The 12,153-nt window shown below is 43.2% G+C and overlaps 1 long non-coding RNA gene across 1 annotated transcript in view; it reads right to left on the bottom strand.

Annotated features, from left to right (window-relative positions):
• Positions 1-12,153, bottom strand: part of LOC311122477 — a 67,754-nt gene that overhangs the window by 40,351 nt on the left and 15,250 nt on the right. The window contains exon 2 of the long non-coding RNA XR_014612451.1: positions 4,475-4,539. This is a non-coding gene — a long non-coding RNA (uncharacterized lncRNA). The remainder of the gene's footprint in view (positions 1-4,474; positions 4,540-12,153) is intronic.

Here is a 12,153-nt window from a genome sequence, read left to right as displayed (position 1 = left end):
CTTCTGTCAGCTTTATGGGCCTTGCACAGCTGGTAAGCAATCCGCCCTTAATTACTCACCAGCTCCCAATCAGCCCCAATTAGTCCTGTCCAGGTCCAGTGGTTCCCAAGGGTTCGGGTTCCGGCTCCCCCTCCGACTCCGACTCCGGACCCGTAGGTTGGTTAACCGGTGGCGTCCTGGCTGTACAGGCGAGGGGTCGTCCCCGCTCTCTTCTTCGGCCGGCTCGTATCTTTTTTTTCAACTCATGCCCCCATAGGGCCGCGAACAGCGGACAATCCCGTCCCACTAGGATAGGTACCGGCAGCTCTGGTACTGCACCCACCATCATCTGGCAGCTCCCTTGTGGTGTCACGATGTTGGTCCATACGGCGGGATACCGCTTTGTGTCACCGTGAACACGGGAAATGGACATCTCCTTACCCCGTCTCCTGGTTCAAAAGGCTCATGGTCACGAGCGTAACCATGCTTCCGGAGTCTAATAGCGCTTCTGTGTCGTGTCCGTCAACCTTCACCGGGACCATGGGTGCAGTTGATTCATGGTGCGCCCAACAGGAGTTGACATAGTTCACTGCGTGACCCACCTGGCCTCCGGTGCTAGCTGATGGCATCGACTCCTCTCGAGCAGGGCAATTCCAGGCAATGTGCCCCCGGGCGCCACACTCAAAACACCTCCGTTGGTCTTCATCTACCTGGGGTCGTCGGTGGCGGGTCGGCCCTTCCCCAGCCGTCTCTCCACGGGTTTGCAGTCCCTTGGCCCTGCCGACTGTCGGTTCGGGGTACACCGCGGTGGGGTTGTCCTTCCGTCCCCTTGCACAGTCGCTGACTTGTCCCGGCTCCCCCTCAGTAGGGCCTGAGTGTTCTGATGCGTCTCCACTGCTTCCAGGAGGCCCTGCAAGGTCTGGGGCGCGAATAGGCTCGCTGCCCTCTTCATGTCGTGGAGTAGCGCCCGTACGAAGCGTTCCAGGACCACATTGTCGAGGAGGGAGAGGGTGGATACGTCGGTTAGGAGCCATGCCCTGGTGACGCACAGAAGGTCGCTCATCTGGGCTCGGGGGAATGCATCGGGTACGAACCTCCAGTCGTGGAACCGTTGAGCCCGATGGGCCAGGCGGTCCCCGTAGTGGCTGAGTATCTCCCGTTTGATTCCATCGTAGTTAGCCGCCTGTTCGTTGTTCAGGTCCCAATACGCCTTTTGGGCATTCCCAGAGAGGAACGGGGCCAGCAGACTTGCCCACTTCGGCCTTGGCCATCCTTCCCGTAGCGCTGTCCGTTCAAACGTACAGAGATATGTTTCAATGTCATCGTCTTCCGTTAGCTTGATTAAAAACTGGTTGGGATGGGTTTCAGGAGACGCTCCTCCTTGCAGCTTCCTGACTTCCTCCACGAGGCAGACGTTTTGTAGTTGCTGGTCCTCCAGCGATCGTTCCCGAACCGCCTGTTGTGCTTGTTGGGCCCGGACGAACTGAGCTATCAACTTGTCCATGCTGATGCTGTGTATACGTCAACCTTGATCTGACCACGTTATCAAAGTGCCCGCATTCTCCACCACTTGTGGCAGATCAGGGGGTTGGGACAGAGTATGATTAGCTCGGTTTCAAGGGTGTTTATTAATAAAATAATCAAAAGAAAAGGTTAGGTCTCCCCCATGAGATCCTCTCCAGGATACCGTCTCCAACTACACGGAAGTTACCTTACTTCCCCCAGTCCTCTCCCATGTGCTGCCCTTCTGGCAGCTTTATGGGCCTTGCACAGCTGATGAGCAATCTGCCCTTAATTACTCACCAGCTCCCAATCAGCCCCAATTAGACCTGTCCGGGGAGCCCATCGAGACCTGGCACGTCCAGCAGATGAAACCATCACCTCGTGATCTATACTCCATCCGTTACCAGGCCTCGACGAGTCTCCCCCTGGTGGCTGACCTGCTGTACGCCACAATATATATATATATATATATATATATATTATGTGCTGTTGGAATCATAGAAATAGAATGAGTATTCTTATTCTATGTTTTGTGTTGTTTGTCATGACAATGAATGGAAAAGCCAGGTATAGTGGTAGTTGTTGTGACAGGGTAGGAACCAACATTTTGGTCAGTGTTTCCCAGGGGAACCTAATTACATTTGAATAGATGTTACATTTAGACAAAGATTATAGAATATGGTTTGCCTATTCCTCTCTGATTCAAAACATTCGTTACACAAACAAAATGCTGACACAACCACTGGTTGCAGCCTGTATTAGAGCTTATGTTTGCAAGCCAGATTTGCCCCCCTAGCTCCATAATCATTGCTAGCTGCATTTACCAGCTAGGTAGTTAGCAATTAGCATTAACGGCTAAAGCAAATTTTTTGGGAGCTTGCGAAGATTAACTAACTAGCATTTTGCAACTGTATGATACAGAACACGTGGATTAATTTGAAGAAGCAAATTTCAAAGCAGCATTGTTCTTGTTTGTTGACTGCATGCACTGGCCTATAGCATGCAGACTAACTGAGTGTGCCTGCTTGAGTGACAGGGTGCGGGGCTTGGTTTGTGGGGGAAGCAGCGGCAAGAAGAGAGAGAGTGAGACTGGCGAGAGACAACAAACGGAGTAAATTATAAAAAACCGACCATACACACAGCTGAGTAGCGTTTCCAGTTGGTTGCTGGTTGACAGCAAAATGCATGAGAGAAAAAAATTCCTGTTCCCCATCGCCCTGGCGATGAGTCAACAGCGGGTGAGGGGGTGGGGGGTGCGGGGGGACTCGGAGTTGCAGAGGATCACCGGACTGACCCCGGGAGTCCTTAACGATTCATCCCCGTATCCGGCTCCCAAATTATTGGGCAAACACAGAGCGCTTCAGAGTCAAAAGGACCCGGGGCCCTGAGAGGGGCTGAGAAAGGAGCCATCACCCCAAGGGGTGACACACTGAGAAAGGCACACACAGCCCCTGGGTGAGGGGTGGAGGGGGGAGTGTGTGTGTGTGTGTGTGTGAGAGAGAGAGAGAGAGAGAGAGAGAGAGAGAGAGAGAGAGAGAGAGAGAGAGAGAGAGAGAGAGAGAGAGAGAGAGAGAGAGAGAGAGAGTAGCCCCGGGGGAGGCAGAGGGGGTACTAGGAAGAGGAGAGGGGGTTCAGTCCAGTCAGTACAGTAGTTCCACAGCCCAGTCACACTATACAGTCAGTACTGTAGGCCTTCAGCCCAGTCACACTATACATTCAGTACTGTAGGCCTTCAGTCCAGTCACACTATACAGTCAGTACTGTAGGCCTTCAGTCCAGTCACACTATACAGTCAGTACTGTAGGCCTTCAGCCCAGTCACACTATACATTCAGTACTGTAGGCCTTCAGTCCAGTCACACTATACAGTCAGTACTGTAGGCCTTCAGCCCAGTCACACTATACATTCAGTACTGTAGGCCTTCAGCCCAGTCACACTATACAGTCAGTACTGTAGGCCTTCAGCCCAGTCACACTATACATTCAGTACTGTAGGCCTTCAGCCCAGTCACACTATACAGTCAGTACTGTAGGCCTTCAGCCCAGTCACACTATACAGCCCACTGGGCACAGACGTCAGTTCAACGTCTATTTTTGATTTACATTTGGTTGTGTTGTCAACTAACGCAAATTCAACGTGAAATTGGCAGAAAATGTCACCATGACTTTGGATTTAGGTTGGTTGAAAGAAATACGAAATTCGCTTACCTTGATGACTATTTGCAAATCTAATCAGTTTTCCACATTGTTTCAGCGTCATCACATTGAACCTTTTTGTTGAAATGACGTGGAAACAACGTTGATTTAACCAGTTTTGCCCAGTGGGAGAATTACTGCCATAGCTTTGTCCAAATCCAGATCCTGCCGAATGCCTCTAAAATAATAAAGTCCAAAATCTATCTGAAAAAGTAGAGAGCTCTATCACTGATTTTATTAAAAAAGGCCCTTACTGGCAGGAAAATTATTGGTATTAAAACGAGTTAAATAATAGCATTTGGCGAACAATTATGCCTACAGCAAAGTATGAGTTGCGTCAGGAGTTAGAATTTTATAAGCCTAAACCACAGTAACACTATAATCCGTTGGCATCCGCCCCATTACTTTCCTACAGTTAGAAAAACGTACGAACATTAGGGTGAGGTTGTCAAAGAAGTGGGTCTGCGAGAAAATGATAAACAAATGCAGAACAACACACCAACAACATCCATGACAGCTTGGGGTGAAAGGTGGCCTGGTCAGCCGAAGTGCAGCCGTAGTTCGTCTTGTTGTTAGGCTACAGTGAGGGAGAAACTATAGAAAGTAGACCCACACATGGCCACATGGTCAGAGGTTGCATTTACATTACATTTTAGTCATTTAGCAGACGCTCTTATCCAGAGCGACTTAGGTTATAAGGTATACACAGCTGAGCTTTACAGGCAATAACTCTGACACTGGAATACCACAAGCAAGCTGACACCGTTTGTAACGTCTCTGGAAACATATATACTCACCACAAAAAGCCCTGTGAATCCACCAGAAGTCGTCTCATTCTCGATTCCCGGAATCTTGATTCCTTCTGTAGGCAAAAACAAAATAAAAAACGAGGGAAGATGTCACATATTTGACTGGTTTTAAAGTAACACAGTGCCAATGGCCAACACACCAACAGTATTGGGTTACAGCACTACACTGCATATGTGCTTAACTCTCATTGAGATGTATTCAGCTGAGGTCTTTCTGACAGATTTGTGGTGAACTAAATAAGCTAAAGGGGATGGGGCTGAAATGGGATTCAAACCCACAGGACCAGGATCCAGAGCTTTTACTATTTCACTAAAGTGCAGGGCAGAACTGCTTGACAACCATGGGTCGGTGATAGAAAAAGCATTGGAGAGGGCAATATCACACTCAGACCTGTGTTCAGACCTGTCCGAGACAAGGGAATGGCAGGTAGCCTAGCGGTTAAGAGCATTGAGCCAGTAACTGAAAGGTCACTGGTTCGAATCCCAGAGCTGACTAGGTGAAAAATCTGTTGATATGCCCTTGAGTAAGGCACTTAACCCTAACTGCTCCTGTAAGTCATTCTGGGTAAGAGTGTCTGCAAAATGTAAATAAGGTAAAAAGTTCAAGCAAGAGATAAGATTTCCAATACTATTTGAAGGTCTGGCCACTCCCAACAGCAAAGTATCATGTTAACATATTTCATAGGTCTTGTGTCATTCAGGGACAAAGAGGCAAAACACAAGTGGTTTTTGTTATAAGGGTGTATACCCCAAAAAGGAACACGCACACACACAATCCACATTTCAAATCCCATCAAACTTTTCACTGACTGACTGGCTGGTTCTCTGAACAGGACTGACTGGCTGGTTCTCTGAACAGGACTGACTGGCTGGTTCTCTGCACAGGACTGACTGGCTGGTGCTCTGAACAAGGCTGACTGGCTGGTTCTCTGAACAGGACTGACTGGCTGGTTCTCTGAACAGGACTGACTGGCTGGTGCTCTGAACAGGGCTGACTGGCTGGTTCTCTGAACAGGGCTGGCTGGCTGGTGCTCTAAACAGGACTGACTGGCTGGTGCTCTGAACATGGCTGACTGGCTGGTTCTCTGAACAGGGCTGACTGGCTGGTTCTCTGAACAGGGCTGGCTGGCTGGTGCTCTAAACAGGACTGACTGACTGGTGCTCTGAACATGGCTGGCTGGCTGGTTCTCTGAACAGGACGTGATCACAGAGGAGACCTTACTCTCTACCCAGTCCTCCTCTACTCCCCACGTCAGAACACAGTGTTTTAATAAACAGCAGTGAAGCATGTCCTTCCTTTATTTGTAATTAGGGCTCTGTCTATCAAATCCCTCCCCAACAAATCTCATTAATGAGAAACACAACCTGGAGTTCATTTATTTTCGGTGCATGGATGGGTGTCATTAAGAGAGGGAGACAGAAAGAGAGACAGAGAGAGAGAGAGAGAGAGAGAGAGAGAGAGAGAGAGAGAGAGAGAGAGAGAGAGAGAGAGAGAGAGAGAGAGAGAGAGAGAGAGAGAGAGAGAGAGAGAGAGAGAGAGAGAGAGAGAGAGAGAGAGAGAGAGAGAGAGAGAGAGATTAACTGTAGCCATCACCTACAGAGATATGAACTTGGAGAAGAGTCCCCTTAGCCAGCTGGTTCTGGGGCTCTGTTCACAAACACAAGCAGACCCCACAGAGCCCCAGGATAACAGCAACACAATTAGACCCAACCAAATCATGAGAAAACAAAAAGAGAATTACTTCACACATTGGAAAGAATTAACAAAAAAACAGAGCAAACTAGAATGCTATTTGGCCCTAAACAGAGAGTACAAAGTGACAGAATACCTGACCACTTTGACTGACCCAAACTTAAGGAAAGCTTTGACTATGTACAGACTCAGTGAGCATACCCTTGCTATTGAGAAAGGCCGCCATAAGCAGACCTGGTTCTCAAGAGAAGACAGGCTATGTGCACACTGCCCACAAAATGAGGTGGAAACTGAGCTATAGAATTCGAAAACAAACCCAATTGTGATAAACTCCCTTATCTACTGGGTGAAATACCAGAGTGTGCCATCACAGCAGCAAGATTTGTGACCTGTTGCCACAAGAAAAGGGCAACCAGTGAATAACAAACACCATTGTAAATACATCCCATATTTATGTTTATTTATTTTCCCATTTATACTTTAACTATTTGCAGATTGTTACAACACTGTATATAGACATAATATGACATTTGAAATGTCTTTATTCTTTTGGAACTTCTGAGTGTAATGTTTACTGTTAATATGTTTTGTTTATTTCCCTTTTGTTTACTATCTACTTCACTTGCTTTGGCAATGTTAACATACGATTCCCATGCCAATAAAGCCCTTAAATTGAATTGAATTGAATTGATTTGAGAGAGAGAGAGAGAGAGAGAGAGAGAGAGAGAGAGAGAGAGAGAGAGAGAGAGAGAGAGAGAGAGAGAGAGAGAGAGAGAGAGAGAGAGAGAGAGAGAGAGAGAGAGAGAGAGATACTCCACTAGCTCTCACAAACACACACATATCGCAATAAAAATACCAAACTTCTCCAATGTGTGTCGACAAGGGAGTTTGGGGCAAACCATTTGGCCAGAGCCAGGGTTCTATACTTAGAATATTTCCTCAAATTAAAAGCGAGTTGAAAGACTGGTCTGGGAGAAGGCTTTCTCCTCCCCATTGGTGACCTCAGTGGTCCGGTCTGCGTCACTTCTGACGAAATACTCACCGTATAACATGCCTCCTCAGATACTCTCAGTACATCAGGAAACAGAACAAGTTTAATGTCCCTACCAAATGGCTACACATTCTAGACCCAAATCCAAATCACTGTTTAAGTGAAAAATAAGGCCCTTTACACTGTAATTCTAACTTTAAGAGGAGTTAGAAGATATATTATGCGTCAAACCAGCATTCACAATGTTATTTTTCCAATAGGAAAAGCCTGGTTGTTTCTGACATTTTTTAGTCATTTAGCAGACACTCTTATCCAGAGCAATTTACAGTTAGTGAGTGCTTACATTTTCATACTGGCCCCCCAGTGGGGAACAAACCCACAACCCTGGCGTTGCAAGCGCAATGCTCTACCAACTGAGCTACACGGGACTGTAGTGGTAGCAACAATAGCTACCATTATAACAATAACCAATGCTGAAATAATGAGTGTGTGTGTCAAAGAGGGGGTGCTTATATTTGTCCTGTTTCACACATGTTCAAGTGTGTAACATGTATAAGTGTGTGGTGAAATGGAAATATGTTTTTTGCATTTACCACTGCCCCGGAGACACCTAGGAGAGTGGGTTCACCGCATGGGATCAGCCATTTAGGGTTAAGTACGTTGCTAAAGGGCAGATTGACAAGTTTTTGTACATAGTCAGCTCGGTGATTCAAACTAGCAACCTTCTGGTTTCTGTTCCAACACTCTAACTGCTAGGCTACCTGCAGTGTGTGTGTATGTGTGTGTGTTCTCAAAAGGCAGAGAGAAGTTGCCTGTGTGTGTTCTTGAAAGGCCAGCAGTGCTAGTGTGTGTGTGTGTGTGTTTGTTTATCTGTCCTTGTCTATCCTTCTTTAGCCTGTCTGTGTGTGGCAGGCTGGGGAGGATGCCTCGGGGCCAGGCTGAGGAGGTAATGGGGGAAAAGTCCTAAGCAACTAAGCTTTAGTCTAAAGCATGCACCTATCCTTTCCTGTAACTAAAACAGACTGATAAACACAGATGATGTCAGGGATTACACGCCGAAGAAACCGCCACGGATGGGTGGGAGACCGCTGACAGAACAGGTAACCACGGCAACGGAGGAGAAATGCGAACGATGCACCCGTCCCCGTTTCTGTGGGGAACTTGTGTAAACGTCTCGAGGCGGTGTGTGTGTGTATGGAAGAGTGTGTGTGTGTGGTGTGTGTGTGTGGTGTGTGTGGTGTGTGTGGTGTGTGTGTCGTGTGTGGTGTGTGTGGTGTGTGTGTGTGGTGTGTTTGGTGTGTGCGCCACAGGTGAGGGGACACATACAGTGTGAGATTAGAACATCTCTGAAGCCTCGCGGTACAGTATGTAGGGAACAGGGTGCCCTTTGAGTCACCAGAAGCTATGGAATAATGATTCTACTCTCTTATCAGTCTTGTCATGTCTGACATCCAGTATAACATCCAGTATGACTTCCAGTATAACATCCAGTATAACATACAGTATGATATACAGTATAACATCCAGTACAACATCCAGTATAATATACAGTATAACATCCAGTATAACATCCAGTATGACATACAGTATAACATCCAGTATAACATCCAGTATGACATACAGTATGACATCCAGTATAACATACAGTATAGCTTCCAGTATAACATCCAGTATGACATACAGTATGACATTCAGTATAACATCCAGTATAACATCCAGTATGACATCCAGTATAACATCCAGTATAACATATAACATTCAGTATAACATTCAGTATGACATCCAGTATGATATCCAGTATAACATCCAGTATAACATCCAGTATGACATACAGTATGACATCCAGTATGACATCCAGTATAACATCCAGTATAACATCCAGTATAACATTCAGTATAACATTCAGTATGACATCCAGTATGATATCCAGTATAACATCCAGTACAACATCCAGTATGACATCCAGTATAACATCCAGTATAACATCCAGTATGACATCCAGCATAATATCCAGTATAACATCCAGTATTACATCCAGTATGACATCCAGTATGACATCCAGTATAACATCCAGTATAACATCCAGTATGACATCCAGCATAACATCCAGTATAACATCCAGTATTACATCCAGTATGACATACAGTATAACATACAGTATAACATCCAGTATAGCATCCAGTATAACATCCAGTATAACATTCAGTATAACATCCAGTATAATATACAGTGTAACATCCAGTACAACATTCAGTTTAATATCCAGTATAACATCCAGTACAACATCCAGTATAATATACAGTATAACATCCAGTATAGCATCCAGTATAATATACAGTATGACATCCAGTATAACATTCAGTATAACATACAGTATAACATCCAGTATAACATCCAGTATAATATCCAGTATAACATCCAGTACAACATCCAGTATAATATACAGTATAACATCCAGTATAGCATCCAGTATAATATACAGTGTAACATCCAGTACAACATCCAGTATAACATCCAGTATAATATACAGTATAACATCCAGTATAGCATCCAGTATACCATACAGTATAACATACAGTATAACATCCAGTATAACATACAGTATAATATCCAGTATAACATCCAGTACAACATCCAGTATAATATACAGTATAACATCCAGTATAGCATCCAGTATAACATCCAGTGTAACATCCAGTACAACATCCAGTATAACATCCAGTATAATATACAGTATAACATCCAGTATAGCATCCAGTATAACATACAGTATAACATACAGTATAACATCCAGTATAACATCCAGTATAATATACAGTATAACATCCAGTATAGCATCCAGTATAATATACAGTATAACATACAGTAAAACTTCCAGTATAACATACAGTATAATATCCAGTATAACATCCAGTACAACATCCAGTATAATATACAGTATCACATCCAGTATAGCATCCAGTATAACATCCAGTGTAACATCCAGTACAACATCCAGTATAACATCCAGTATAATATACAGTATAACATCCAGTATAGCATCCAGTATAATATACAGTATAACATACAGTATAACATCCAGTATAACATACAGTATAATATCCAGTATAACATCCAGTATAACATCCAGTATAACATCCAGTATAACATACAGTATAATATACAGTATAACATCCAGTACAACATCCAGTATAACATCCAGTATAACATCCAGTACAACATCCAGTATGATATCCAGTATAACATCCAGTATAACATCCAGTATTACATCCAGTATGACATACAGTATAACATACAGTATAACATCCAGTATAACATCCAGTATAGCATCCAGTATAACATCCAGTATAACATCCAGTATAACATCCAGTATAATATACAGTATAACATCCAGTATAGCATCCAGTATAATATACAGTATAACATACAGTATAACATCCAGTATAACATACAGTATAACATCCAGTATAATATACAGTATAACATCCAGTATAGCAACCAGTATAATATACAGTGTAACATCCAGTACAACATCCAGTATAACATCCAGTATAATATACAGTATAACATCCAGTATAGCATCCAGTATAATATACAGTATAATATACAGTATAACATCCAGTATAACATACAGTATAATATCCAGTATAACATCCAGTATAACATCCAGTATAACATCCAGTATAACATACAGTATAATATCCAGTATAACATCCAGTACAACATCCAGTATAATATCCAGTATAACATCCAGTACAACATCCAGTATGATATCCAGTATAACATCCAGTATAACATCCAGTATTACATCCAGTATGACATACAGTATAACATACAGTATAACATCCAGTATAACATCCAGTATAATATCCAGTATAACATCCAGTATAACATCCAGTATAAAATACAGTATAACATCCAGTATAGCATCCAGTATAACATCCAGTATAACATACAGTGTAACATCCAGTATAGCATCCAGTATAACATCCAGTATAACATACAGTATAACATACAGTATAACATCCAGTATAACATCCAGTATAACATCCAGTATAATATCCAGTATAACATCCAGTACAACATCCAGTATAATATACAGTATAACATCCAGTATAGCATCCAGTACAACATCCAGTGTAACATCCAGTACAACATCCAGTATAACATCCAGTATAATATACAGTATAACATCCAGTATAACATCCAGTATAGCATCCAGTATAACATACAGTATAACATACAGTATAATATACAGTATAACATCCAGTATAATATACAGTATGACATCCAGTATAGCATCCAGTATAACATACAGTATAACATCCAGTATAATATACAGTATAACATCCAGTATAGCATCCAGTATAACATCCAGTGTAACATCCAGTACAACATCCAGTATAACATCCAGTATAATATACAGTATAACATCCAGTATAGCATCCAGTATAATATACAGTATAATATCCAGTATAACATCCAGTACAACATCCAGTATAATATACAGTATAATATACAGTATAACATCCAGTACAACATCCAGTGTAACATCCAGTACAACATCCAGTATAACATCCAGTATAATATACAGTATAACATCCAGTATAATATACAGTATAACATCCAGTATAGCATCCAGTATAACATCCAGTGTAACATCCAGTATAGCATCCAGTATAACATACAGTATAACATACAGTATAACCCTCTTAACTTGAGTTCTTCACACAGAGGGCTTTGAGGAAAGATAGAATTACTTCTATAACTAGTTCAAGTTCACGTTTGTTTTTAAATCAGGAAAACTGATGACGTTTGTGAATTGAGGTTAAAGGTTACTGTTTTTGATGAGAAGAAAGAGTGTGAGACACACACACACAGAGAAAGAGAGAGAGAGAGAGAGAGAGAGAGAGAGAGAGAGAGAGAGAGAGGAGAGAGAGAGAGAGAGAGAGCGAGAGAGAGAGAGAGAGAGAGAGAGAGAGA

The sequence above is a fragment of the Coregonus lavaretus genome (genome assembly GCF_964263955.1).
Source record: "Coregonus lavaretus genome assembly, contig: HAP1_SCAFFOLD_1403, whole genome shotgun sequence".
In the NCBI taxonomy this organism is placed as follows: Eukaryota; Metazoa; Chordata; class Actinopteri; order Salmoniformes; family Salmonidae; genus Coregonus; species Coregonus lavaretus.
The sequence above is the reverse complement of the archived record's forward strand: the minus strand, read 5'-3'. Positions and strand labels throughout refer to the sequence as shown.